The following is a 25,025-nucleotide window of genomic DNA, read 5'->3' as shown; positions in this document are numbered from 1 at the left end:
TGGTCCTTTTAAATCGTTTTTGACCTAAATTTTTGAAATTGTTGTTAGAAAAAATATATTATCATTGCTAAAATGCTCAGTATGCTTCTATTGTTAATACATTTGAGGAAATAAAGACTAATGAACAGTCATTCACATGTTGAAGTTTATTGTATTATTCAACACAATAGTTAAGGATGAAAAACGTAATTAACTGCCATCAACTGATGAGTGAATAAAAATGCAATTTAAGTGCCATCAACAGATGTGTGAGTACAGAAAATGGACATATATTAGGAGAAATTCCCCAGCTATCAGAGCATGGAATCAGATTTCTTGTGACCACTTGGATTTAATTGGAGATCATTGTTTATGTGAAAGATACAAAGTGAAAGTTGTGACAACGCATTAGAGTACATGAAAAGAAATAAGAATGATATGCTTGATATTTTAAAAAATAATTAAAAGAGAGTACAAGATCCTATGTCACATACACCTTATTAAAATCCATATCAATTCAAATATAATGATATTATATTTAATAAATAAATATGTGGGGAAACAAAAGAATATTTTTATACAATAGTACTGCTAACTTCTTGATCACAATTATCTCCTGTCCTTTTTTTTTTCTTCTTTTAGATATAAATCCATAGAATCCATAGAACCCATTTTAATATGTGATTACTAGAGAGAACATTATAGTTGGGTATATATAATTGGGATTTCTGATAATCTGTATTTTTGGAAGAGCAATACAATAAACAATTTTTAGGCATTAATGAGTTGACTTATGCAACAATATATACTGCAAATCGTATTATTTAGATCTGCTCTCAGAAAACATAAATTATTTATACTTTGAAATCATCAATTTTGTCATAACAATTATCATTTTATTTTTAAACTCTATACTAAGTGAATAAATTTCATGAAAGTCATTAGCTCAGGACAAATATAAAATTCCAATAATTTTCATTTTATGCTAGCAACTGACCTAAATATTAACAAATTTACTTAAATATAAAGTCAGATATTTCTATTTTTCACCTTTTCTTTTTTATTGGACAGTTTATATACTTACATATCAAATGTTATCCCCTTCGTGGCATCTCATCCCCCCTCTCCCTGCTTCTGAGGATGATCCCCCCTTACGTACCCACTCCCATCTCAACACCCTGGCATTGCCTTACACTGGGCAAACAAGCCTTTACAGGACCAAGGGCTTCACCTCCTATTGATGCTAGACAATGCCACCCTCTGCTATATATGTGGCTGGATCCATGAGTTCACCCAATGTGTACTCTTTCTCTTTGGCTGATGATTTAGTCCATGGGACCTCTGCGGGAGGGGGCTTTCTAGTTGGTTGATATTGTTCTTCCTATGACGTTGCAACCCCTTCAGCTCCTTCAGTCTTTTCTCAAACTCCTCCAGTGCTCAGTCTGATGGGTAGCTGCAAGCATCTTAATCTGTACCAGTAAGGCTCTGGTAGAGCCTCTCAGGAGACATCCATATCAGGTTCTTGTCAGCCAACACTTCTTGGCATCCCCAACAGTGACTGGGATGGTGGCTGCATATAGGGTGGATTCCCAGGTGGGGCAGTGTCTTGATGTCCTTTATTTTGTTCTCTGCTACACTCTTTGTCTCTGGATTTCCAACCGTGAGTATTTCATTTCTCCTTCTAAGAATGACTGATGCATTCATATTTTTGTCTTCCTTCTTCTTGAGCTTCATATGATCTGTAAATTGTATCTTGGGTATTCTGTGCTTTGCAGCCAATATCCACTCATCAATAAGTGCATAACATGTTTGGTCTTTTGTAACAGGATTACCTCAGATATTTCAAAGACTTCTGGCCCACTCATTAGAAACTTATGGGTTTTTTTTAATAAATATTTTAATATGTACTTTTGCTGTAGATAGGTTTGATTTCATCTTCCTATTCTTAATAGTGCAAACTCTATTTCTGTAGTTACTGACCAACATAGTTCATGGATTTGATAGCTTATAAATTCATACCACAATACACTGGAAAAATAATATGTTGATTTTACTTTCAGCAGTTTATTTTTATTTTCCAGGAAAGAATGTGCAGAAATCATTGAACTATTGACAGCTCTGAAATGAAAGAATATTAGCTACCACACATGAACTTTAAAATGTTTGAATTTTTCAAAATCATAATATTGTCTATAAATATACAGGAGACATGGATCTAATAGGCATATATAAGTTTTAGAAATTATTTAGTGTTATGAACTAATTACCCAACAACTGTACATATTTTAAATCAGAGCTATTTCATCTAATGAAAATGAGCAATGATGTGAGATTTATTCAGTAAAGAATATATCTAAAAATTGTGGTTCCATTTTGGATGGCTTCTTTTTTTAGTGTGGTGACCTTAGTTATACGGTTATCAACTTTTATTGGGTCGTGTCTTAAAGTTATGTTCTATATCTTTCCTGAGTATTTATATTCTGTAATTATGGATATTAATGGTCTTTTTCAGTATAATAAATTCAAGTACTTGGAGTGTAAAGCTTTGAACTTTTAATTTTACATTTTATTTCTCTCATCTGACACTAGTGTAAGAAAAATGACGGTTTTAAAAGGCATTTGTTTTAAGAATCTCTTCCTGTTTCAGCTCCTCTACGTCACTGTATCATCTACATCAGAGCATACGGAAGAATTATCAATTGTAGGATTTTGAAAACCATAAAATACATTCTGAGAAACTTGATCATTTTTCAGTAACTGAAGTAGAACTACCAGAGACATTTAATATACCGAATAAAAGTGCAGATAAAGTGCAAGTACTACCACGGTAATATATAACCAGAGACTAAGATCTCTATGACTTCCTCAAGTACTGAACCTAACATCAATTGCAGAAAAAACGATCTTAACACCTCATCAGGCAGCTAGAAAGGGGAAATTTCAAAAATAATCTTGTACATCATTCTCAGGCATTAGGCTATTAATAAAATCACAAACCTATCTCAGGGTGAAAGAGAATTAGAAAATGATTTATCTAAAAACAAGTTGGTATTCAGGTTTTATCTTTAACTGCCTGTTCTTCCCCCCACACACACATACTTCATAGTATTTTATAAAACTTGCATATTTAGAGACTCTTACTCCAATATTTAGGATTATCTTTGTGTGTGTGTGTGAGTGTGCATGTGCATGAGTAAGAAAAAGAGAGAGGGGGAGAAAATTTAATTACTCATAGATAAAGTTTAGGAACCATATTTTGTTTTATAAAGTAATAAAATTGTGAATATAACTTTTTTAAAATTAAAGTTATTATTATATTAGATTATGATATATTTTATTACTGTTTCTATCTTATAATTTTAAACTTTTTATTGAAAAAGTCATAAAACAATGCTGTATTTTATTCCATCTGAATAAATGCAGATTACTTATTAGCTTATAAAATACATTTTTATACAATATGTTTATCATTTCCTTTCCCCAAATTCTCCCATATATCCCCCATCTACCTAGCCAACATCACAGTCTCTCTCAAAATAAAAAAAAATAATAATTCAAACAAAAATGGAAAAATGGCAACAAAAAAAAATACAAAGCGCACACCAAAAAAATCTAAGATGGTTTGTATTAAGCAGTAGTATAGAACATGGTGCTTGCTTAAGATACACAGTGTTACTACAGTAGAAAAATCTGATCTTCTCTTTCCCAGCAGATATATCAATTATAAACTGATTCTTGATTAAGGGTTTCTTTTGGTCTATTTCCATTTCCAGTAATGACATTTTGTCTGGTTTGAATTTTCACAGATATTGTGAATAATGTTGCAGTCTCTTAGAATTTATGTACGTATCAGCTCTTACACTGGCTTGTTTTATGTCAGCTTGATACAAGTTATAGTTATCAGAGAGTTCAGAGCCTCAGTTGAGATAATGCATCTATGAGATTCTTCCATAAGGCTTTTTCTCACTTAGTGATCAGTAGGATGAGCCTAGCCTATCCTATAATCCTGGAGAAACCAAGCTGAATCATCCAGGGGAAGCAAGACATTAGGTAGCATACCTCCATGGGCACTGTATTAGCTCCTGTTTCCAGGATCCTGTCCTGTTTAACTTGCTGTCCTGACATCGTTTAATGAAGACTGAACATCATTCAATGAAGACTGAACATCAGTGTGGAAAGGTAAGTTGAATAAATCCTCACCAGCTTGCACTTTGCTTATGACATTTCATAATGACAATAGAAACACTATGACTGCACTGTACTTTGTGTAAAGGCTGTGTCCTTGTCATCACTCATTATTTCTAGCTTTTAGAGTAGTTCTACTTTCTGTTCTGCACATGAGTATAATAAAGACATCCCATTTATGGATGAAATCTCCACTATCTCTCCTTGTCTTCTCAGTATCCATTTTTTAGTTTCGGTGTTAATTACCATCTACTGGAAGAAGGGGCTTCTTTTATGAGTTTGGGTCAATAAACTGATCTATGTACATGGCAATATGTCATCAGAAAACATTATATTTCTATTTTCATTTGCATAATAATAGCAGGAGGTTTACTTTGGGGTCCATGGCATATCTAGCCTCAGGTTATGGACTATAGCAAATGAGGTATGAGTTCGATCTCATGGAATGGGATTTAAATACTAAGAAGTGATGTATTATTTCCATTGTATCTGTATCACTATGATGTCAGTACATCCTGTATGCAGTTTGCTATGTTACATCATGAATTTTAAGGCTGAGTGATATTAATGACTACTTTTCTCCTCTGATAGTGTTTTAAAAGGCCTTACAGCACTCAAAATGCTAGTAAGTAGGATTAGTGCACCTCATTTGTTACCAGTTTGAGGACATATGTAGTTAATATTTGCAATAGGGCTTTATTATCAAGTTGGGGAGAGTAACCAGTAGCTTTGACAAATTCTATAATGCTGGGTAGGAGTTTACGTGATGCATTTGCTCACAGTACTGTAGTTCATTTTCCCTACTTTGGAAAGTCTCCTTATACTCACGGGTCATAGTGATTAACCTAATATATATATATATATATATATATATATATATATATATATATATATATGTGTGTGTGTGTGTGTGTGTGTGTGTGTGTGTGTGTGTGTGTGTGTATGTGTGTGTACTAACATCCGCATGCAATTTGTATATTTTGAAATCTGAGTTACCCATTCAGGATGATATTTTCCTATATCTATCCATGTATTAACAATTTTCTGTCTTTTAATCAGGGGTGGCTGGTTTTTGAGACAGGATTTCTATGTGTAGAAATCCTCAGCAGTCGTGGAACTCATTTTTGTAGACTAGATTGGCCTTGAGCTCACAAAGATCTGCCCTTGCCTCCCAACTGCTGGAAATAGAGATTTGTGTCCAAACCTCCAGGCTCATTTCATTTTTCTTCTTAAGAGCTGGGTAATATTCCATCATTTAAATATAACATAATATCTTTATCTAATTATCTGCTGTTGAGCAATTTTACTCTTTCCATTTTCTGGCTATTATTAAGGAAGCAGCAAGAAACATGATAAGAATACATTTCTCTGAAGAAAGATTTCTTTGGGTATATGTCTAAGAATAATATCTTTCAACCTGATGTTACATGTGGTTTTGGCCTTTTGAGAGAAATGCACATATGTATCAGTTTGTACTCCTTATAGAATAGAATACAGGTTCTTTTCCACCCTCAGTCTCACTGTTTTTCTCTTTCTTTTTTTTAATTACTTTTGGCTATGCAGACTAGAATAAGATGAAATCGCAGTGAAATTTATATTTGTGTTTCCATAGTTGCTAAGGATGTTGTAGGTCTTAAAGTTTTTCTCAGATGTTCTTGCTTTGGAGAACTCTATGTGTATATACCTTATTTTAGCTTAGGTTATGTGTTATCTTGGTGTCATTTTGTTTTAGTGTTTTGTTTTTATGTGTGATAAAATAATCCTGTGTCTGATGTATATTTGGTTAAAAAAAGTTCCATTCTATAGGCTGTCACGTTGTACAAGTGATGAAATACTTTGCTCTAAAGAGGCATTTTAGCTTCATTGATTGATTGATAATTTTTTGGGTTCCTATCATAAAGCAATTCCCTTTGCCAATGAGTAGAAGCCTATTCCTCACTTTTCTCCTATCAGATATATTGTATCTGGCCTTATGTTGTGGTCCTCTATCCATTTGGAGTTAGTCTTATACAAAGTGATCAAACTATTTTCTTTATTTTTCAAGCAGTATATTTTTGGGTTTCTTGTTAAAATTCAGGTGGAGATATATGTCTGGGTTTCAGTTCTACCTCACTGATCAATATGACTATATCTTATCTAAAACTGTGATATTTGTATTACCATATGTCTTAATACAAGTTGAAGTTTAATGTTTTAATATTTTCTTATTAAGTTTTTGTTTCCTCAAATTAACTTAGGAACTGCATTGGGATTTCGATGGTAACTGTACTAATTCTGAAAATTGATTTTGGTGTGATAGTCATTGTCATGATATTAATCCTACTGCTCCAAAAACATGAGAGATAGTTTATCTTCTTGTGTTTTTCAATTTATTTCTTCAATGTCTTAATTTTCTTATTTTTTTAAGTCTTGCTAGCATATATAATATGAATACTGATTCCAGAATATTTTTTAAACAGGAACTTGATACCCTGTCTCTGGCCATAGATGCTAGGAAGTCCTAAATAGATGGAGGAAGTCTTAGATGAAGATTTTGGTGGCCAGAACCAAGTGGGGGTTAGGGGGTAAAATGTATCCTGGAGACAGAATAGAGGATATAAAAGAAAGCAAAGGCAGCCTACTGTGCTCCACTCAAGTGTAGAATTGATGGATTACCTGGTAGATAGTAGTTTGCAGGTTCATTAAGAGTCACAAAGAATGAACATCATCTAGGAAGAAAGACTGAAATGGAAGTGAGGAAGAAGGATCTGTAAAATTTTAATTTGGAGTTTCCCACTCACATCTGATACAGTAGTTTCAAATCAAATTCTATATATTGCATACTTGGACATTTATATGGATGCATATAACATACAATACATACTTTCTAGACCTTAAGTGTGTTGTCAAATAATCCCCCAAAGAATAGAAGACAAAGCCCTCCATTAACATTAAGAATACAAAGATAAAAAAGTCAGCAAAATAAAATTTCAAATTTTTACTCAGTAATGAGTTATAATTTCTCTATGTCTGAACAAAGTAGGTCAAGACAAAACAAAACTCTGATGTAGGGAATTGAAAATTTTTTGAGAACAAATAATTTTAGTTGGAATTTACACTTAAATTCACTTCTGTATCTATTGTTCTCCCAAATTTAGCAACTGTGTTATAAGGGAGAAAAAGAAAGGAAAAAGAAAAATAATGACTTTTTTGCTCATCTTCCACAGTTAGTGATGCTTACTGTTCAAAACTTCCCATTTGTCAACCATTTTTGTTAGAAATGTTCTTATGAGTCTCTATTTTTTGTTTGTTTCCCAATAGACTGATGCTTATTGTAAGAGATATGTTCATGAACTGGTTGTTCATTTCAAGCTTATTTTAATTTAAGGCATTAGATCACTGATGTAAAAACTCAAGTTGTTCCAAGGAATGGAAGAAATACAAGCATCTCATCAGAAAAATATTCCTATGAACTCTCACATGGCTTAGAAACAGTTGCAGTATTTTGAATAGTGAGTTAGGCGTATGACTTAAATTAGAGTCTATGTATATTCTAAACAATAATTTTATAATCAAGATGCAATCTCCTGCATGTGCAAGAAAGCAGACATGTTTGATAACTTTTCATTGTGTGGAATTATACCGCCCAATGCTTGAAAGCAAGTTATGGTGAAAGGAACTAGGGAAATAGAAAATAGTCATTAAAATACTATGCAGTTGTCTACAAAGAGAGTGATAGAGCTATCAACAGTGTATTGAGTAGTAAAGCAAGTTTGGGGGCTGGAGCTGCTCCTGGTCCAATGTTCTTGAAGCAGTACCAGCTTCATTTTCCAACACATTCATGGCAGCTCACAACCATTTCTAACTCAGTTCAAGGAAGTCCAATGCTCTTTTCTGACTTCTACTGGGACCAGACATATATGTGATATACATATATGCATGTGGAGAGTCAGAAACAAAAGTCAAAAGTAAGTGTAAGCAAGTTTACTTTAACTTTAATTTTTAACAAAATTGGAAATGGTCCATACTAAGGTGTAATCCTGGCTACATTCTAGAAAGTATCTTTGAAGCATGTGTGAAGGTAACACTTACTTTTCATCATATTTGTCAGAGAATATGTTTTCTTTGCCACTTTTAACCTTAAAAAAATGACTTCAACTTATCAGATAAAATTTTTGACCTCTATCTGAATTGGCCAAACCCCTTGCCTGAGCATCATGGGAGAGCTGCCTCCATCTCTAACCACATGTAGTACTTGTGAAAGCAGGCTCACACATCACCTAACAATCTCAGTAGAGCTGGCCCTGTTGTAGGAATTGTGGGTGAACTGCTCTGAAGGCTTGAATGTGGGAGACCTATTCCTGCTACTCGTCTGATATGTGGTGACAGGGAGAGATACCCCATTCCACTTGTACTTTGCTACCTACAGAAGGCAAGAAAGCTGGTCCCAAGGTCATCAGAGTAAGAAAGCTCACCCTGCCCCTTACCTGCTACATCACTCAGGAGCGCTAGCCCTGTACCTTGCCTGGGCAACAGGATAAAACTGGCCCTTAGTGGTTGCCAGGGTTGCAGATAACCCAGCTCTGAGGACTTGAAAGCAGGAGATTTAGCTGTATCTGTTACTTGCTGCATCAATCCAGAGATGAGCCCTGCACCTTGCCTTGGCAACACAGTAGAGCTAGCCCTGATAATGTGAGCACTGATGAGCCAGTCCTAAGATGAGAAAATGAGAGCTGGCTCTACTTTTTTCTGGCTGTGACACTGGATAGGTCAGCCAGGAAAGGCAAAAGAGCAGCCTTGGGGGTGTGGATATAGGTCTTAAAAGCTGACCAGCTCAGACACCTCTCACACTCATATCCAGAGCTTTCCATTGACCAACCCAAATTCTATCCCATTGATGATCTTCTGGAGTGTATGAAGAGGCTGGTTCTGTAGGTTCAAACGTATAGGGTATCAATTACAGGGTAGCAACAGGAGAGCCAAGAAAATAACCAAGTGTGTTTCCAGTACTGATAGTGTAGCATAAGTCAGAGGCCTCACACCAAACCAAAAACTCTTCCCAGAGAACATTTACAAATAAAGAAGCATTGGCAACAGATGAAGAAATGAGATTCAATTACAAAGTGGAATATTATTCAGCTATTAAAACAAGGATAACATGAAGTTTGCAGTCAGATGGATGGAACTAGAAAATATCATCCTGAGTAAGGTAATTGAGATCCAAAAGAACATGCATGGCATGTACTGACTGATTAGTGGATACTAGCCAAAGATTACAGAATATCTAGGAAGACAAAAAAGATGGATGGACAAGAGGGTAAAAGGGTATACCATGAACACACAGTGACTCCATACAGCTTTTACAAGATATTATACTTTTTTTTGAGTGATGTGGAAAGAGTGGAGGACAGGTATAAGGGGGTGGGTGGATGAGTAGGATTGGGGTTCATGGTATGAAATTCAAAAAGAGACAATAAAAAGTTATTTAAAATTATCAGTGTCCTTCAAGTGTTTTCATTTTCACTAGAAGAGTAAAAACATGTATGCTATGGTTCAGTTTATCATTTTAAAACTCTAAACTTGTCATTTTTTTGTTTTGTTTTATTTTCTTTCTTTTAACTGGATATTTTATTTATTTTCATTTCAAATGTTATCCTCTTCCCAGCTTTCCTTCTGAAAATCCTGTATGCCATTCACTCTTAACCAGGTTCACCCTGACCCTACCCACTGACAATTGCCATCTGCCCTGGCATTTCTCTACACTGAGATATTGAACCTTCAAAGGACCAAGGGCCTCTCCTCCCTTTAATGTCTGACAAGTCTGTCCTCTGCTACATGTGTGGCCTTCATTTGTACTCTTTGGTTGGTGGTTTAGTCCCTGGGAGCTCTGGGGGTCTGGTTGGTTGGTATTGTTGATTTTCCTATGAATTGCAGAACTTCTCAGCTCCTTCCATCCTTTCTGTCATTCTACCATTTGGGATCCCATGCTCAGACCAATGGTTGGCTGCTAGCATCCAAATCTGTATTGCTCAGGATCTGGCAGATCCTCTCAGCTGAAAGATTTATCGGGCTCCTGTTAGCAACTACTTCTTGGCATCAGCAGTATTTTCTGGGTTTGGGGTCTGCATGTGGGATGGATCCCCAGATGGGGCAGTCTCTGGATGGCCTTTCTTCCAGTCTCTGCTCCAATCTTTGTCCCAGTACTTCCTTTAGACAGGAGCAAATCTGGATTAAATTGGGATACTGGTGAGTACACACACACACACACACACACACACACACACACACACACACACAAATACCCACATCTAAAATCATAGGATGTTTGTTCATAATATATCATGTTTGTAACATGCTTTTAAACGTAGTTTACACAATTTTGTAAGATGTTTTGATATATTTAAGAGAATATTATATTTTTACTTTTATTTTCTTACTCTTCCTTTATTGAAGTAATTTTATGGAGGTACTGTCATACTCTTTCCCATTTATCTCCCACGTAAACAACACAAAAATATCAGAATTTATTAACATCCTCAAACCTAAACCTTTTAACCAGATAAATGGATAATTGACCTATTACTTGCCAAGTTAATCTTGCTCTATTTCATGTGTGTCTTATTGCAAGCTTCTTTGGGACATACGCTCATGGTCCGTCTTCATGGTCTACCCTGCCTCACGGGGACCTCTGTCTTTCCTTATCTTTTTCCTTCTCTTCTTGGTTGCTACCTTAGAGTTCCTACTCAATCTCAAGTCCTATATTTCTTTCTGCCCTGCCCAGTCATAGGCTCTGGTTTCATTGTTCAATGAGAGATTATCCAGAAGCATTCTTTACAGCACATTGGTCAATATAATGCCCATGTTCAGGTTGCAGCCTGATCTTAAGGCAGAGAACTCAGCATCTGGATACACATGGCACAAGACCAACCCCAACATGCCTTTGTTATCTTTGGGGTAGTAGCAGTGTGTTCAGATAACACATATTTGATAGTCTCTTTCTTGTAATTTCTTGGAAGAGCTTTAGATATATTGCTATAAATTATTCCTCTACTTGGTTGAATTTACTGAAGAAATAAACTGGAATTAATCTTTGTTTGGGATAACTTTGAAATTTCCTCTGCATATTTTAAGGAGCCTTTAAGGAAGCTTGCCAAGCATGAATAGAAGTAAAAAAATATATATATTGGTAAAGGTTCAGAATTCAAGCCAACATAAAAAAAATCATTTTCTTGCAGTACACCAAAAACAGACTGTGCAAGCATTAAATACATTAAATTCACTTATAATTGCATTAAAAAGAATAAAAGAGAAATAACTATAACTAGAGTCGGAAGGTCTGTAATTGGAAAAGAGACGATGAAAGACATTAAAATAGACAGAAATGGAAATCAGAGAGGAAAATATGTTTTGGCAGGTAGAGGCACCTGTCAGCCAGCCTGACACCATTAGTTCTAGCCCCAGGGAAGACAGGTTAAGAAAGCAAAGAGAGCGAGCATACTCCTACAAGTTTTGTTCTGTCCCACACCACAACACACACACACACACACACACACACACACACACACACACACACACACACACAAAGGGGGGAGGGAGAAGGAAGGAATAAATTAATTGATAAATATATCCTTTATTTTTTATTTTTTAATTATTTTTTATTTATTTACATTCCATATATTGCCCCTGTCCTGGTTTTCCCCTCTCACATTTTTTTAATCCCATTTCCCCTCCCCTTTGCCTCTGAGAGAGTATTCCTCCATTTCCTCCTCATCACTCCTCTCCTCTGAGGCCTCAAGTCTATTCGGATTAGGTGTATCCTCTCCAACTGACACCAGACAAGGCAGTCCTTGTCTGTTGTACATTCTTTGCTTGGTGGTTTAGTCTGTGGGAGCTCCCAGGGATCCAAGTTATTTGAGACTATTGGTCTTCTTATAGGGTTGTCATCCCATGCACCTCATTCAATCCTTCTCCTAACTCTTCTAAAGGGATCCCTGACTTCAATATAATGAATTGTGTTATATTCATTTGTCTCTGCCAACTGCTAGTAAGGCTTTGCAGAGAACAGCAATGCTACACCTTTTCTGTAAGCACAACATAGTAACAGTAAATAGTGTCAGGATTTGGTGTACCCACCCCATGAGGTAGATTCCAAATTATGCTAGTCACTGGATAACCTTTCTTTTAGTTTCTCCTCAATTTTTGTCCCTCCATTTCTTTTAGATAGGGCCTCCACCAACACACACACACACACACACACACACACACACACACACCCCGAGTGTTCCATGCATATTTACATAATGTGTCTTTTAATTAAGTGATAGTAGTGTTTGCCATACCCAGAGTCAGACAAATGTTATAGCTTCTCTTTAATGTGAAGTATTTAGTTCTAAATCTTTAGATGTGTTTACACAGCATTAAGTAACCATAGAATCTAGGAAAGCTTAAAGGAACTTGGGGAGCATTGTGAAATAGTATTATACAGATGATATGAAGTGAAAAACAGAATATTGGGAGAGGACTCCAACTCAAATGGAGTGTTTGGACAGTGCTAAATAAGAAGTGATGGGAGATAAATATCATGGATATTGTTCAATAAAGTCATAATATCTTTAGGTCTGTGAATTAAAAGTGCATGGTTATCCTGCACTTTATGGGTAATGTCCTATTTTCTTTGTTAGGGTTACTTGCCAGTGGTGTGAAGAGACAGCATGACTTATAAAGGACAACATTTAATTGGGGCTGGTTTACAGGTTCAAAGGTTTAATCCCTTATCATGAAGGCAGGAAGCATGACACCCTCTAGGCAAACATGGTGCTGGAGAAGAAGCTGAGAGTTCTGCATCTTGATCAGAAAGCAGCCACAAAAAGACTCAGCATTTGCAGGCAGCTAGAGGGAGGGACTCTAAGCCCAACCTCCCTCTAGCTCAATAGAAACATACTTACTCCAACAAGGCCACAGCTACTCCAACAAGGCCATACCTCCTAATGATGCCTATCCCTAGGAGAATAATATTCAAATCATCGTATCATTTACAATTAATTACATACTACCCTTGTAATTTTGGCTCTGGGATGCCTTACTCCTGAACATATTCTCAAGTTCCATCCATTCACACTCAAAATTTTTATGATGTCTGTTTTTTTTAATAACTGAACATTATTCTGTTGTCAAAATGTACCATATTTTCTTTATCTGTCCTTTACTTCAGCAACATCTAGTTTGTTTCCACTTTCTGGCTAGTGTGAATAAAGCTGCTATGAACATAGTTGAGAACATAGCCCTGTAATAGCAGGCCATAGTTTGGGTATATGACCAGGAGTAGTATATCAAGACCTTGAGATAGAACTATTCTCAGTGTCCTCAGGAACCACCAAATTGATTTCCAAAGTTATTGTACAAGTCTCCACACATACTCACAATATATGCACATTCCTGTTGGTCTACATCTTCACTGACATGTGCTGCCACTTGAGTTTTTGATTTTAGCCATTCTGACAGGTATAAGAGGGAATCTCAGAGTAGTTTTAACTTGCATTTCCCTGATGATGAAGGACATTGAACATTTCTTTAAGTGATTCTTGGTCATTCAAAACTCTTCTGTTGGGAATTCTCTGTACCCCATTTTTAATGGAGCTATTCGACTTGTTGGTATCTACCTTGTAGCCTTCTTTATGTACTTAGGCTATTAGCCCACTGTCAGATGTAGGGTTGGTGAAGAACTTTTCACAGTCTGTCTTTTTGCATCAGGAAAGATGTACAAATCTCACTCAGAAAGGGTAACTAAATAGTCATCATATATTTATGGCGAATGGGAACTGAATCAGAGAGGAGATGAATAGAGGATTAAGGAAGATGATCATGTGTGAAGACACAGACCATGGGAGAATGAGGGGAGTAAGAACAGAAACTGGTGGGCTGAGTATCTCTAGAATTAGCTGGAGGCCTGGGACTGTGAAAAATACTTGGAGCCTATAGATGTGACCCTAACTGAGATTCCTACCAGGGTGTGTGTGGGGAGTGGGGAGGTGTTAGAGAATGAAGTGGCTACTTCCTGTAGCCAGACAACACTTCCAAAGGATGGGAGGGCATGTAAATCTGCTCATAAACCCTTCAACCCAAAACTTGTCAGACCTGCAAGATAAGATGTACAGAAAGAAAGATGGAACACAGTTTGAGAGAACAGATAACAAATGACTGCCCCAACTTGAAACCTTTTGCATGTTCGAGAGCCTACCCTTGACTCTATTAATGATATTATTCTATGCTTGGAGCAAGGAATCTAGCATAACTATCTTCTGAGAGAGGCTTCCTCCAGCAAAAAAAAATGGAGGCAGGTGAAGAAACCCACAACCAAACATCAGTTGGTTCTCAGGGTGTCTTGTGGAAGAGCTGGGAATAAAATTGTGCAAGTTGGAGGGGTAATGGCACGACAAAGATACCCTCAGAATCAACTAACCTGGACCCATGTGGCTTAAAGAGACTGGTACACCAACCAGAGTACATGCAGGGGCTGGATATTGGTCCTTTTTATATTTGTAGCAAATGTGCAGTTTGGTCTTCATGTGGGTCCCCTAACAAGTAGACAAGGGATCGTCTCAGGCTCTGTTCCATACCATTGGTTCCTTTTCCCCTACCTGGCCTGTCTGGTTGAACCTTACTGGGATGGAATGTTCCCAGTGCTGCTGATACTGGATGTTTCCAAGTGGGGTAGTACCGAAGGGGCCTCCTCTTTCTCTGAAAAGGAAAGGAGGTAAGGGTGAGGGATTTGTAAGGGAGGACTAAGGGAAGAGGAAGGAGGGGAACTGCATTCCAGATGTAATGTGAAAAAAATATACAAGAAGAAAATTTGGAATAGAAATATATCTCTTTCTCTTCTACTATTAATACTCATCATTATTTTCAAGGAAACCGAACTCCCAATTTGTCTAACCTTGGCACCCTAGCAGTAGTAAGTTGAATAAAGAGTACAAATTCAAAAAGGGTGTAGATTTGTCTACAAACGACAAATTAGGTTTTTCATTAATGATCCAACTCTTTGACATAAAAACATGATGACAGTGATGGAAACACTAGACACTTATTTTATTTTTTCCCTCAATTTTGTACAGCATACTGCATTATACATGGTCTACATTATAGATGATAGAACAAAGGAATGTAATATATTCCACTGAAGAAAAAGCAGAATGAATAGATATTGAAGAAAATACACTGACATTTCCTAGAAAAATTACTTTAATCACAGAAACTCTAGAGAATATGGTATACACTGGTGAGACTATTTTCAGGTAGTTAATTATATTGCAAGTCTATTTAAAAATGTTGACATATAAATGTAAACTATAGGTTTTTGAATTACTTATTTTTTCTAAATAAAATGGTTATTTTAGACTCAATAATATATGTGCTACAAATTTTGTTTTTCTATGGCACAGATTGTAAAACTTATGCAACATTACAGAATTCAGATATTTCAAGTAAAAATTTTGTGTTTATCCTTTTGCTCTGCTTTTGAACATTCTAGAGAGTGACAAAAGACAAATTTACTGACATAAAGAGTCTCTATATGAATAACTTATTGTCTGAATTACATATATACATAATGTTATATAAATGTACAAATTGATATTGTTTGTTTGCATGTGAGTATAGTATATGTATGTTTATGTGTGGTGTATGTATAGATATGTGCTGACGAGCATACTTCTTCATATAGTAGAGGTAAAAGTATGTTGGAGCCTGCTGTATAAATCTCCTTTATATTAATTTAAGAACAGACCACATTGTGGGACAGTGGACCATGCCAGGTAACCTGGTTCAGAGATGATTTGGAGTTTCCAACCTCAGGAACTCACCTGAGATGATAGGTTCCCTACTCCCTAAGAGATTCCTGTCCTGGAACACATGCCACACTTCCCACATAAGAAATGTGACCTGTAGTCATGTATCTCAGAACAGAGTTCTCCACACTAGTGAGGTACCTAGAGGTCTTGAGGGTTTAGCCAATAAGTGTCCCTTCCTATAAAAGGTACTTAATTTCTGGTCCACCCTGAGAAGGTGGAGTATGCCCATCTTCTAGGATGAGTGATTGATAAACAGTTTAGAATCAAGGACTATCTCTTCCATCAAGAACCAGCATGGGGATTATGGAAAAGGACTTCACCTATGGAGCCACAGCCCAAGTCTACTGCAAAAGACCCACCTCTGCTCCCAGACACCTGCCACTAAGCTCAGGACAATAGGAAATGAGCTAAGCCTGAGTTCCTCATTCCCCTAGTCTCAGGCTCTTAGTACTCCTCATCCAGTAGAACCCCAACTCTTTTCCAAACTCGCCACAGCCAGGCAGGCCCCGGGCTCCTCATTGCAGGTTCAGGGACTCCTGACTTTCTGTTCCCAGCTTCTCTGTGTGGGCTTCCCAACACCATCTGAATTCCCAAAAGTCAAGGAACCCCTGCCCCTACATCTAAGGATGCATTTTCTCACCCAACATTTCTAGACTCTAGCACCCAACAATGGTGGCTCAGGGTAGAGTCTGATATCTCTGTCTCTGTAGTTTGTCTGACTAGCAGCATTTCCCACACCTGAGAGGTGAGGACACATATCATTCACTATACCTGGATGTGGAATTGTGGTCAGTATGCCTGAGTGATTCTCCTGTCATCTTAAGCCTGAGGTTGCATGTATGTAATGATATACCTGATATGTCATGTGGAAGCTCATATTGATTAGCAACAATGCTTACACACTGAGCAATCTTTCCAGCCCTGAATATAGCTGTCACCAATCACATGCAAATCATGGTAGAGTAGCACTAGACTGCCTTGTACAACTTTGCTTCTGACTTTCCTGAAAAATTCTAGATGAGATAACTTGTCAGTGACGTGCTCTGATTCTGCCAAAGTGGAAGGTTTGTGGCTAATATATTAGATATGAGTGCTCTGCTAATCTTCTCTAAGTTATAGTTAGACAAAGAAAGGCAGAAGATCAAGAACTACATAGCACATAAAGCTGGTTTCCATGGGTGGAGAGCTGAAAAGAATGTGGACGTATAAAGGATAATCTGAATATATTAAATTAAAAACTTGTTTTCAATAAGAAAAAATGTTACAATTTAAAAAATAAAAAATAAAAAATCATGTTTCTTCTTCTTTTCCTCCTCCTTCTCCTCCCCCTCCTCATTTTTCTCCCCCTTCTCACATATATTCAGAATTCAGAAGTATCGCTAAGAATTTTTGGCTCTTGATAATTTAATTTCATCAGCAATTTAATATTTTCAATGTTAAGCCAATAATAAAACACTCTCTTGTGAAAGAATACACTGTTTTCATAGAAGTCAAATATTGACTAAATAATTACTTAAATACTGAGTCGTTTTCTATAACAAGTTATTATTCACCTGCTTAACAGGTTTGTGAAGATAATTGTATTACTAGAATACCAATTCACTTAATATTATAAAACATTCATCATAAAGACACACCCACTGATACACACACATGAAGATACAGGCATACACATGCACATACCACTTCAGCCAGTTACAAAATGTATTACTAAGGTCATTTTCATATAGGAATATTTTCATATTCCTATAAACCACTCTATAAATTACCCAATGATAAAATAAACCCCATTTTATCAAGACAAAAGATTGAAAAACTCAATAGTTGTCACATAAATCAAAAACTAAAGGACAAAATTGAACATATAAAAATATACAACTTAAATTTTAAATATTTGTCTGGACCCTCAAAAGTGCAGATACTCCTGAGAACTCAGAGGAGACAACTACCTGCAGTTTAGGGCTTTGCCCTGAACTTAACTGAACCCATCAAACAGCTCCCTGCACTCAAATCCCATGGGGGAGAGAGCTGGACCCTCAGAAGTGTAGATACTCTTGAAAATCAGAGGAGACTACTCTCTGCCCACATTCCCAACCCAAGAGGAAATCACTTAGTGCCATCTGTGCCCCCTGGGCACAAGAACCTAGGAGCAGTAGGGAGAGGAACTTTCTGATTCCTGCCTGTGTCAAGAGCTGAAAGCCAGTCACCTGGAGCGCCTACACACCTGTGTAGAGAGCTCTCTAAGGCCATTTGCTTAGCTTCTAGACACTTGGCAGGAATTTGACCTTATCGGGACAAAGGAAAGAAGCCCAGGGCAGGAATCTGGCTTTGGGTTTGGGCTCAGGAAATGGAACTAGTAAAAGAACATTTACATTTGAGTTAATGCAAAGCTCAGAAGAGGCTCAAAAGCAAAGCTCAGAGCAGGCTCAGAGGAAGCATGTTTGGCAGTCCTTTTGTCTTGGTCATCTTGCTGAGCCCCCAGAAAGGTGTTTATAGGATTTTGATTATCAACTGGCTTGTTCCTCTATTCAGAACTGATCTTATCTTTCTGAACGTAGTTAAAGTAGTATAAAAGCAGATTGGAAAATAAATATTTTGCTTCAGTCTGAACTGGCTTGAGTCATGTTATAGTTTTAAGTGTCTTATTTTTTTATTCTTTTATGTTTTTTCCCAATCCTCATTCGTCCGAGAGAACCTGTTGACCAACTGAGCTGGCTTGGTCAAATTGCGCCTCAACATTGGAGCTCCTGTAACCTAGATACAGTGAAGGACACCACAGGAACTGAAAGCACTTGGAAAGGAAAGGAAGGATTTGGGCCAGCAGTGAATAAATCTTGTAAAAAGGGACAAGGCAATGGTAAAGTGTTTTGTGCTTTTCTCTGTCTCTGTCAGTTTTTGTTTCCATGATCTATTCATTGATGAGAGTTGAGTGTTGAAATCTCCCACTAATATTGTGGGAGGTGCAATGTTTGCTTTGAGCTTTAGTAAGGTTTATTCTATGAATGTAGGCACTCTTACATTTGGAGCATAGATATTCAGGATTAAGAGTTCATATTAGTGGATTTCGACTTTGATGAATGTAAAGTGTCCTTCCTCCCCTTTTCTGATAACTTTTGGTTGAAAGACGATTTTATTCGATATTAGCATGGCTACTCCAGCTTCTTTCTTCAGACAATTTGCTTGGAAATTTGTTTTCCTGCCTTGTACTCAGAGGTACTTTCTATCTTTTCCACTGAGGTGTGTTTCCTGTGAAGGGACCCTGGCAGACTTTTTGTTCATCTGAATGGCCAACCTTTAAGGTAGGATGGCCACCAGAGGGAGCCTTTAACCTGTCTCTTGTTCTCGCTGTTAAGCGCATTGTCTTTCAGGAAGTAGGAGGACATCCCGACCAGATCCCCTATATCATCGTCTGGCAGGACCTAGTCCAGGATCCCCCACCTTGGGTTAAGCCCTGGATCACGGGGTCTGGAGTGACAGTGGCGGTTGCGGCAGCTAAACCTAAGCAGACCCAACCGTTGGCAGACCCTTCGGAACCTCCAAAGATCTACCCTGAGATCGAGGACCCTTTGTGGACGGAGCCACAGCCCCCCCCCTTATCCTCTGCCGCGACCATCTGCACCCCCGGCCCCGGCACCTGCCGAGAGGGACAGGGTGGGGGGGCCTGCGGCGGGGACACGGAGCCGGAGAGGCCGCAGCCCAGAAGGGGATTTCACTGTTGCCCTGCCCCTCCGTGCCTATGTTGGTGGCCCTCCGCCAGGCCCCGATGAACTTGTCCCTTTGCAGTACTGGCCTTTCTCTTCAGCTGATCTATACAACTGGAAAACTAATCACCCTTCTTTTTCAGAAAATCCCTCGGGCTTGACTGGGCTTTTTGAGTCCCTTATGTTTTCCCATCAGCCCACTTGGGATGATTGCCAGCAACTCCTGCAGGCCCTCTTCACCACAGAAGAGAAGGAGAGGATCCTGTTGGAAGCCAGAAAGAATGTCCCCGGACCAGATGGGACCCCCACTAATCTCCCCAATCTCATAGATGAAACCTTCCCCTTGACCCGCCCAGCCTGGGACTTCAACACTGCGGAAGGTAGGGAGCGTCTCACAGTATACCGCCGGACTCTAGTGGCGGGGCTCAAAGGGGCCGCTCGGCGACCCACTAATTTGGCTAAGGTAAGAGAAGTTCTTCAGGGACCAGCAGAGCCGCCCTCTGTGTTCTTAGAGCGATTGATGGAAGCCTATAGGAGATATACACCGTTTGACCCCTCCTCGGAGGGACAGCAAGCGGCTGTAGCCATGGCTTTCATTGGGCAGTCTGCCTCGGACATTAAAAGAAAGCTGCAGAGGCTAGAGGGGCTCCAGGACTACACTTTGCGAGATCTAGTAAAAGAAGCAGAGAAGGTGTATCATAAGAGGGAAACAGAGGAAGAGAAACAAGAAAGAGAGAAGAAAGAGGCAGAAGAGAGAGAGAACCGGCGTGATCGCCGGCAGGAGAGGAACTTAACTAAGATTTTGGCCGCAGTAGTAGGTGACAGAAGGATAGAGAAGGGACAGTCAGGGTACCTGGGCAACGGAGCAAGAAGACCTCCGGGAGGAAAAAGACTGCAGCTCGAAAATGATCAATGTGCATACTGCAAAGAAAGAGGACATTGGGCCAGAAACTGTCCTAAAAAGAAACAAAGAGGACCCAAGGTACTGGCCTTTGAAGAAAACTAGGGGAGTCGGGGCTCGACTCCCCTCCCCGAGCCTAGGGTAACTCTTTCTGTGGAGGGGACTCCTGTTGATTTCTTGGTAGACACAGGAGCAGAACATTCAGTTTTGACCAAGCCACTGGGACAATTGGGGCAAAAGAAGACTATGGTGATGGGAGCCACTGGTAGTAAACTTTACCCCTGGACCACTAAACGAGTTTTAGATGTAGGAAAAAGCCAAGTGACTCATTCTTTTCTTGTGATTCCTGAATGCCCCATGCCCCTGTTGGGAAGAGATTTATTAACCAAACTTAAGGCTCAAGTACAGTTCACCTCAAAAGGGCCAAAAGTAACCTGGGAAGAGGCCCCAGTTGCATGTTTGGTTTTAAGTTTAGAAGAAGAATACCGCCTCCATGAGCAGAATCCCAAACAGTTACTAGCCCCCGAGTGGCTGTCTGCTTTTTCCGAAGTCTGGGCGGAGCAGGCAGGGATGGGGTTAGCCAAGCAAGTACCGCCAGTAGTAGTAGAATTAAAAGCTGATGCCTCCCCAGTCTCAGTCAAACAATACCCTATGAGTAGGGAAGCTAAAGAAGGCATCCGGCCACATATTCAGAGACTGTTACAACTAGGGATTCTAGTGCCTTGCCAATCTCCTTGGAACACTCCTCTCCTGCCTGTACGCAAGCCTGGGACTAATGATTATCGACCAGTACAGGATTTAAGAGAAGTTAACAAAAGGGTGCAGGACATCCACCCTACGGTTCCAAATCCTTACAATTTACTAAGTTCCCTACCACCAGAGCGGACTTGGTACACTGTCTTGGACTTAAAGGATGCCTTTTTCTGCCTTCGGTTGCATCCCAACAGCCAGCCACTATTTGCTTTTGAGTGGAGAGATCCTGAAGGAGGACACACTGGCCAGCTGACCTGGACACGGCTGCCCCAAGGGTTCAAAAATTCTCCTACTCTCTTTGATGAGGCGCTCCATCGAGACCTTGCGCCTTTCAGGGCACAAAACTCCCAGATTTCTCTCTTGCAGTACGTAGACGACCTACTGCTTGCTGCTTCAACCCAAGAACTGTGTCGTGAGGGGACCAAAAAGCTCCTAAATGAATTGGGTGAGTTGGGGTACCGGGTGTCTGCTAAAAAAGCTCAGCTGTGTCGCACTGAGGTGACCTACCTAGGATACACTCTCCGAGAAGGAAAGCGGTGGCTCACCGAAGCTCGAAAGAAAACTGTGATGCAGATCCCGACCCCCACCACTCCGCGACAAGTACGTGAGTTTCTGGGGACGGCGGGCTTTTGTAGACTCTGGATACCGGGGTTCGCAACACTGGCAGCCCCTTTGTACCCTCTTACAAAAGAAAAGGTCCCATTCACCTGGACCGAGGAGCACCAAAGAGCCTTTGAGGACATAAAAGCTGCACTACTGGCAGCCCCTGCTCTGGCCTTGCCAGATTTGACTAAGCCTTTCACCTTATATGTTGATGAACGGGCTGGAGTAGCCCGCGGGGTCTTAACTCAGGCTCTAGGGCCCTGGAAACGCCCGGTAGCCTACTTGTCAAAAAGGTTGGACCCGGTCGCCAGCGGATGGCCCTCCTGCCTAAAAGCCATTGCTGCCGTGGCCTTACTTGTTAAAGATGCTGACAAGCTTACCCTAGGTCAGCATGTGACTGTCATTGCTCCCCATGCTCTGGAGAGTATCGTGCGGCAGCCACCGGACCGGTGGATGACTAACGCCCGGATGACCCACTATCAGAGCCTGTTACTGAATGAACGAGTGACTTTCGCCCCCCCCTGCCATTCTTAATCCTGCTACTCTTCTCCCTGAGATACATAACTCCACCCCAATACATCAATGTGCCGACATCTTGGCGGAAGAAACCGGAACAAGAAAGGACCTGACTGATCGACCATGGCCAGGTGTGCCTGCTTGGTATACAGATGGTAGCAGTTTTGTGGTGGAAGGAAAAAGGAGAGCGGGAGCGGCAGTGGTGGATGGAAAACAGGTAATCTGGGCAAGTAGTCTTCCAGAAGGAACTTCAGCTCAAAAAGCCGAACTCGTGGCTTTGACTCAGGCCTTGCGATTGGCAGAAGGTAAGGCCATTAACATTTATACCGACAGCCGGTATGCCTTTGCTACAGCCCATATACATGGAGCCATCTACAAGCAAAGGGGGCTACTCACTTCAGCAGGAAGAGACATCAAAAACAAAGAAGAGATTTTAGCCCTTTTAGAGGCAGTACATTTGCCAAAGAAGGTGGCCATTATTCACTGTCCAGGTCACCAAAAAGGAGAAGATCCTATAACAAAAGGAAACTAAATGGCGGACCTCGTAGCAAAACAGGTGGCCCAGCAGGTAACAATATTAGCAGAAAAGAGTCAGACTCCAGTAAAAACTCCAGTTACTGATGACTCTAACTACATTTATTCAGCCAATGACTTTAAAATACTAGAAAATATGGTTCACAGAAAACAAGCTCAAGAATTCAGCTTTGATGGGGTAGCGCGGACTATGGATGGGCGAGTGATCCTGCCAACAAAAGAAGGAATAAGTTATGTTCAAAGACTACACCAGTTGACTCATTTAGGGGCAGATAAACTAAAACAACTTGTCAAAGCTTCTAAATACCATGTGTTAAATTTAAATTCAACAATTAGGCAGGTGGTTGATTCTTGCCAGGCCTGTGCACTTACTAACGCCGCTAAGCCCTATCAAGAGCCTGGAAAAAGAAGACGAGGAGACCGACCAGGAGTCCACTGGGAAGTGGATTTTACTGAAATAAAGCCAGGGAAATATGGTAATAAATATCTATTAGTCTTTGTTGATACCTTTTCAGGATGGGTGGAGGCTTTCCCCACAAAATCCGAAACTGCTCAGGTGGTGGCCAAGAAGATTCTTGAAGAAATCTTACCCCGGTTTGGGGTACCCAAGGTAATCGGCTCGGATAATGGGCCAGCTTTTGTTGCCCAGGTAAGTCAGGGATTGGCCTCGCAACTGGGGACAGATTGGAAATTACATTGTGCATATAGACCCCAGAGTTCAGGACAGGTAGAAAGAATGAATAGAACTCTAAAAGAGACCCTAACTAAATTAGCCATTGAGACCGGTGGTAAAGACTGGGTGACTCTCCTTCCCTTTGCGCTTCTTAGGGTCCGAAACACGCCCGGACGTTTCGGCCTCACTCCTTATGAAATTCTCCATGGGGGACCGCCCCCCTTGACTGAGTCCAGTGGGATATTGGATCCCAGTGCCGACTCTTCCTCATCCTCTGCTTTGTTTACTCATCTAAAGGCTCTGGAAGTCATCAGAACACAGATCTGGGACCAGATAAAAGAAGCCTACGCACCGGGAACTTCAGAGGTGCCCCACAGGTTCCAGGTTGGAGATTCGGTCTTAGTCAGACGACATCGAGCTGGCACCTTGGAGCCTCGGTGGAAAGGACCATATCTGGTGTTGCTGACCACCCCCACGGCAGTAAAGGTGGATGGGATCGCTGCCTGGATACACGCTTCCCACGTCAAGAAGACACCCAGCCAAAATGAAGACAACAACTGGATGGTGGCAACTACTGATAATCCTCTTAAGCTTCGCCTGTGCCGCAGAAGTGAAGAGCCAAGATGCAGGAATATGGCCAGGAAACATAGGAGCTGCGAATCCTCCAGCTAGGAAACCTGCGCCTCCGAAACCCGCGCCTCCGAAACCAACGCCAGCGAAACCGGAAATCATCCAGACTGCTACTACTGCTGTCGCTGCTACTGCTGATGCAAACCGAGACCACGCTACTACTCGTGTTCCTAACGCCAAAACCATCAGGCCTGACCGTGAGCACCCACCAGATGATTCAGTTAAGGCTGCTCCTCACTCAGGTCAGGTTTACCTACCAAATTACAACCCACATCAGCCTTTAATTCTAACCTGGCAGGTTCTTGGTCCTGCTCTGGATCAGGTTTTATTCACCACTTCCAAAATAGCACCGCCAGGGACATGGTGGCCTGACCTAGCTTTCTGCCTCAAACAGATTATCCCCACTTCCATTCCCCCTAATCAAGTAAGAAGCTATGGGTTTTACTGCTGCCCAGAGCATAATAAGCAGACTGTATGTGGGGGGCCAGCCTCACATTATTGTGCTAAATGGAGTTGTGTTTCTTCCAATGATGGTGACTGGAAATGGGACAGCGAATATACTCATGACAGGGCTACCTTTTCTTTTGAAAACTCTGGACCAGGGAGGTATGTCATAATGGAACCATATAAAAGATCTGACTGTCGCTCTGCTGATTTAGATAGAATTCGGATCAAATTTACAGACGCTGGTAAAAATTATGATACCCAAGCATGGATGAGGGGCA

The 25,025-nt window shown here is 39.9% G+C and overlaps 2 pseudogenes; one reads left to right on the top strand and one right to left on the bottom strand.

Annotated features, from left to right (window-relative positions):
- Positions 1-4,104, bottom strand: part of Zbtb26-ps1 (zinc finger and BTB domain containing 26, pseudogene 1) — a 60,348-nt pseudogene extending 56,244 nt beyond the window's left edge.
- A 6-nt stretch (positions 4,105-4,110) lies between these two features.
- On the top strand, positions 4,111-24,398 carry LOC103694538 (uncharacterized; annotated as a pseudogene).
- Positions 24,399-25,025: the final 627 nt, after the last annotated feature.

The sequence above is a fragment of the Rattus norvegicus genome, chromosome 2 (assembly GCF_036323735.1).
Source record: "Rattus norvegicus strain BN/NHsdMcwi chromosome 2, GRCr8, whole genome shotgun sequence".
NCBI lineage: Eukaryota > Metazoa > Chordata > Mammalia > Rodentia > Muridae > Rattus > Rattus norvegicus.
The sequence above is the reverse complement of the archived record's forward strand: the minus strand, read 5'-3'. Positions and strand labels throughout refer to the sequence as shown.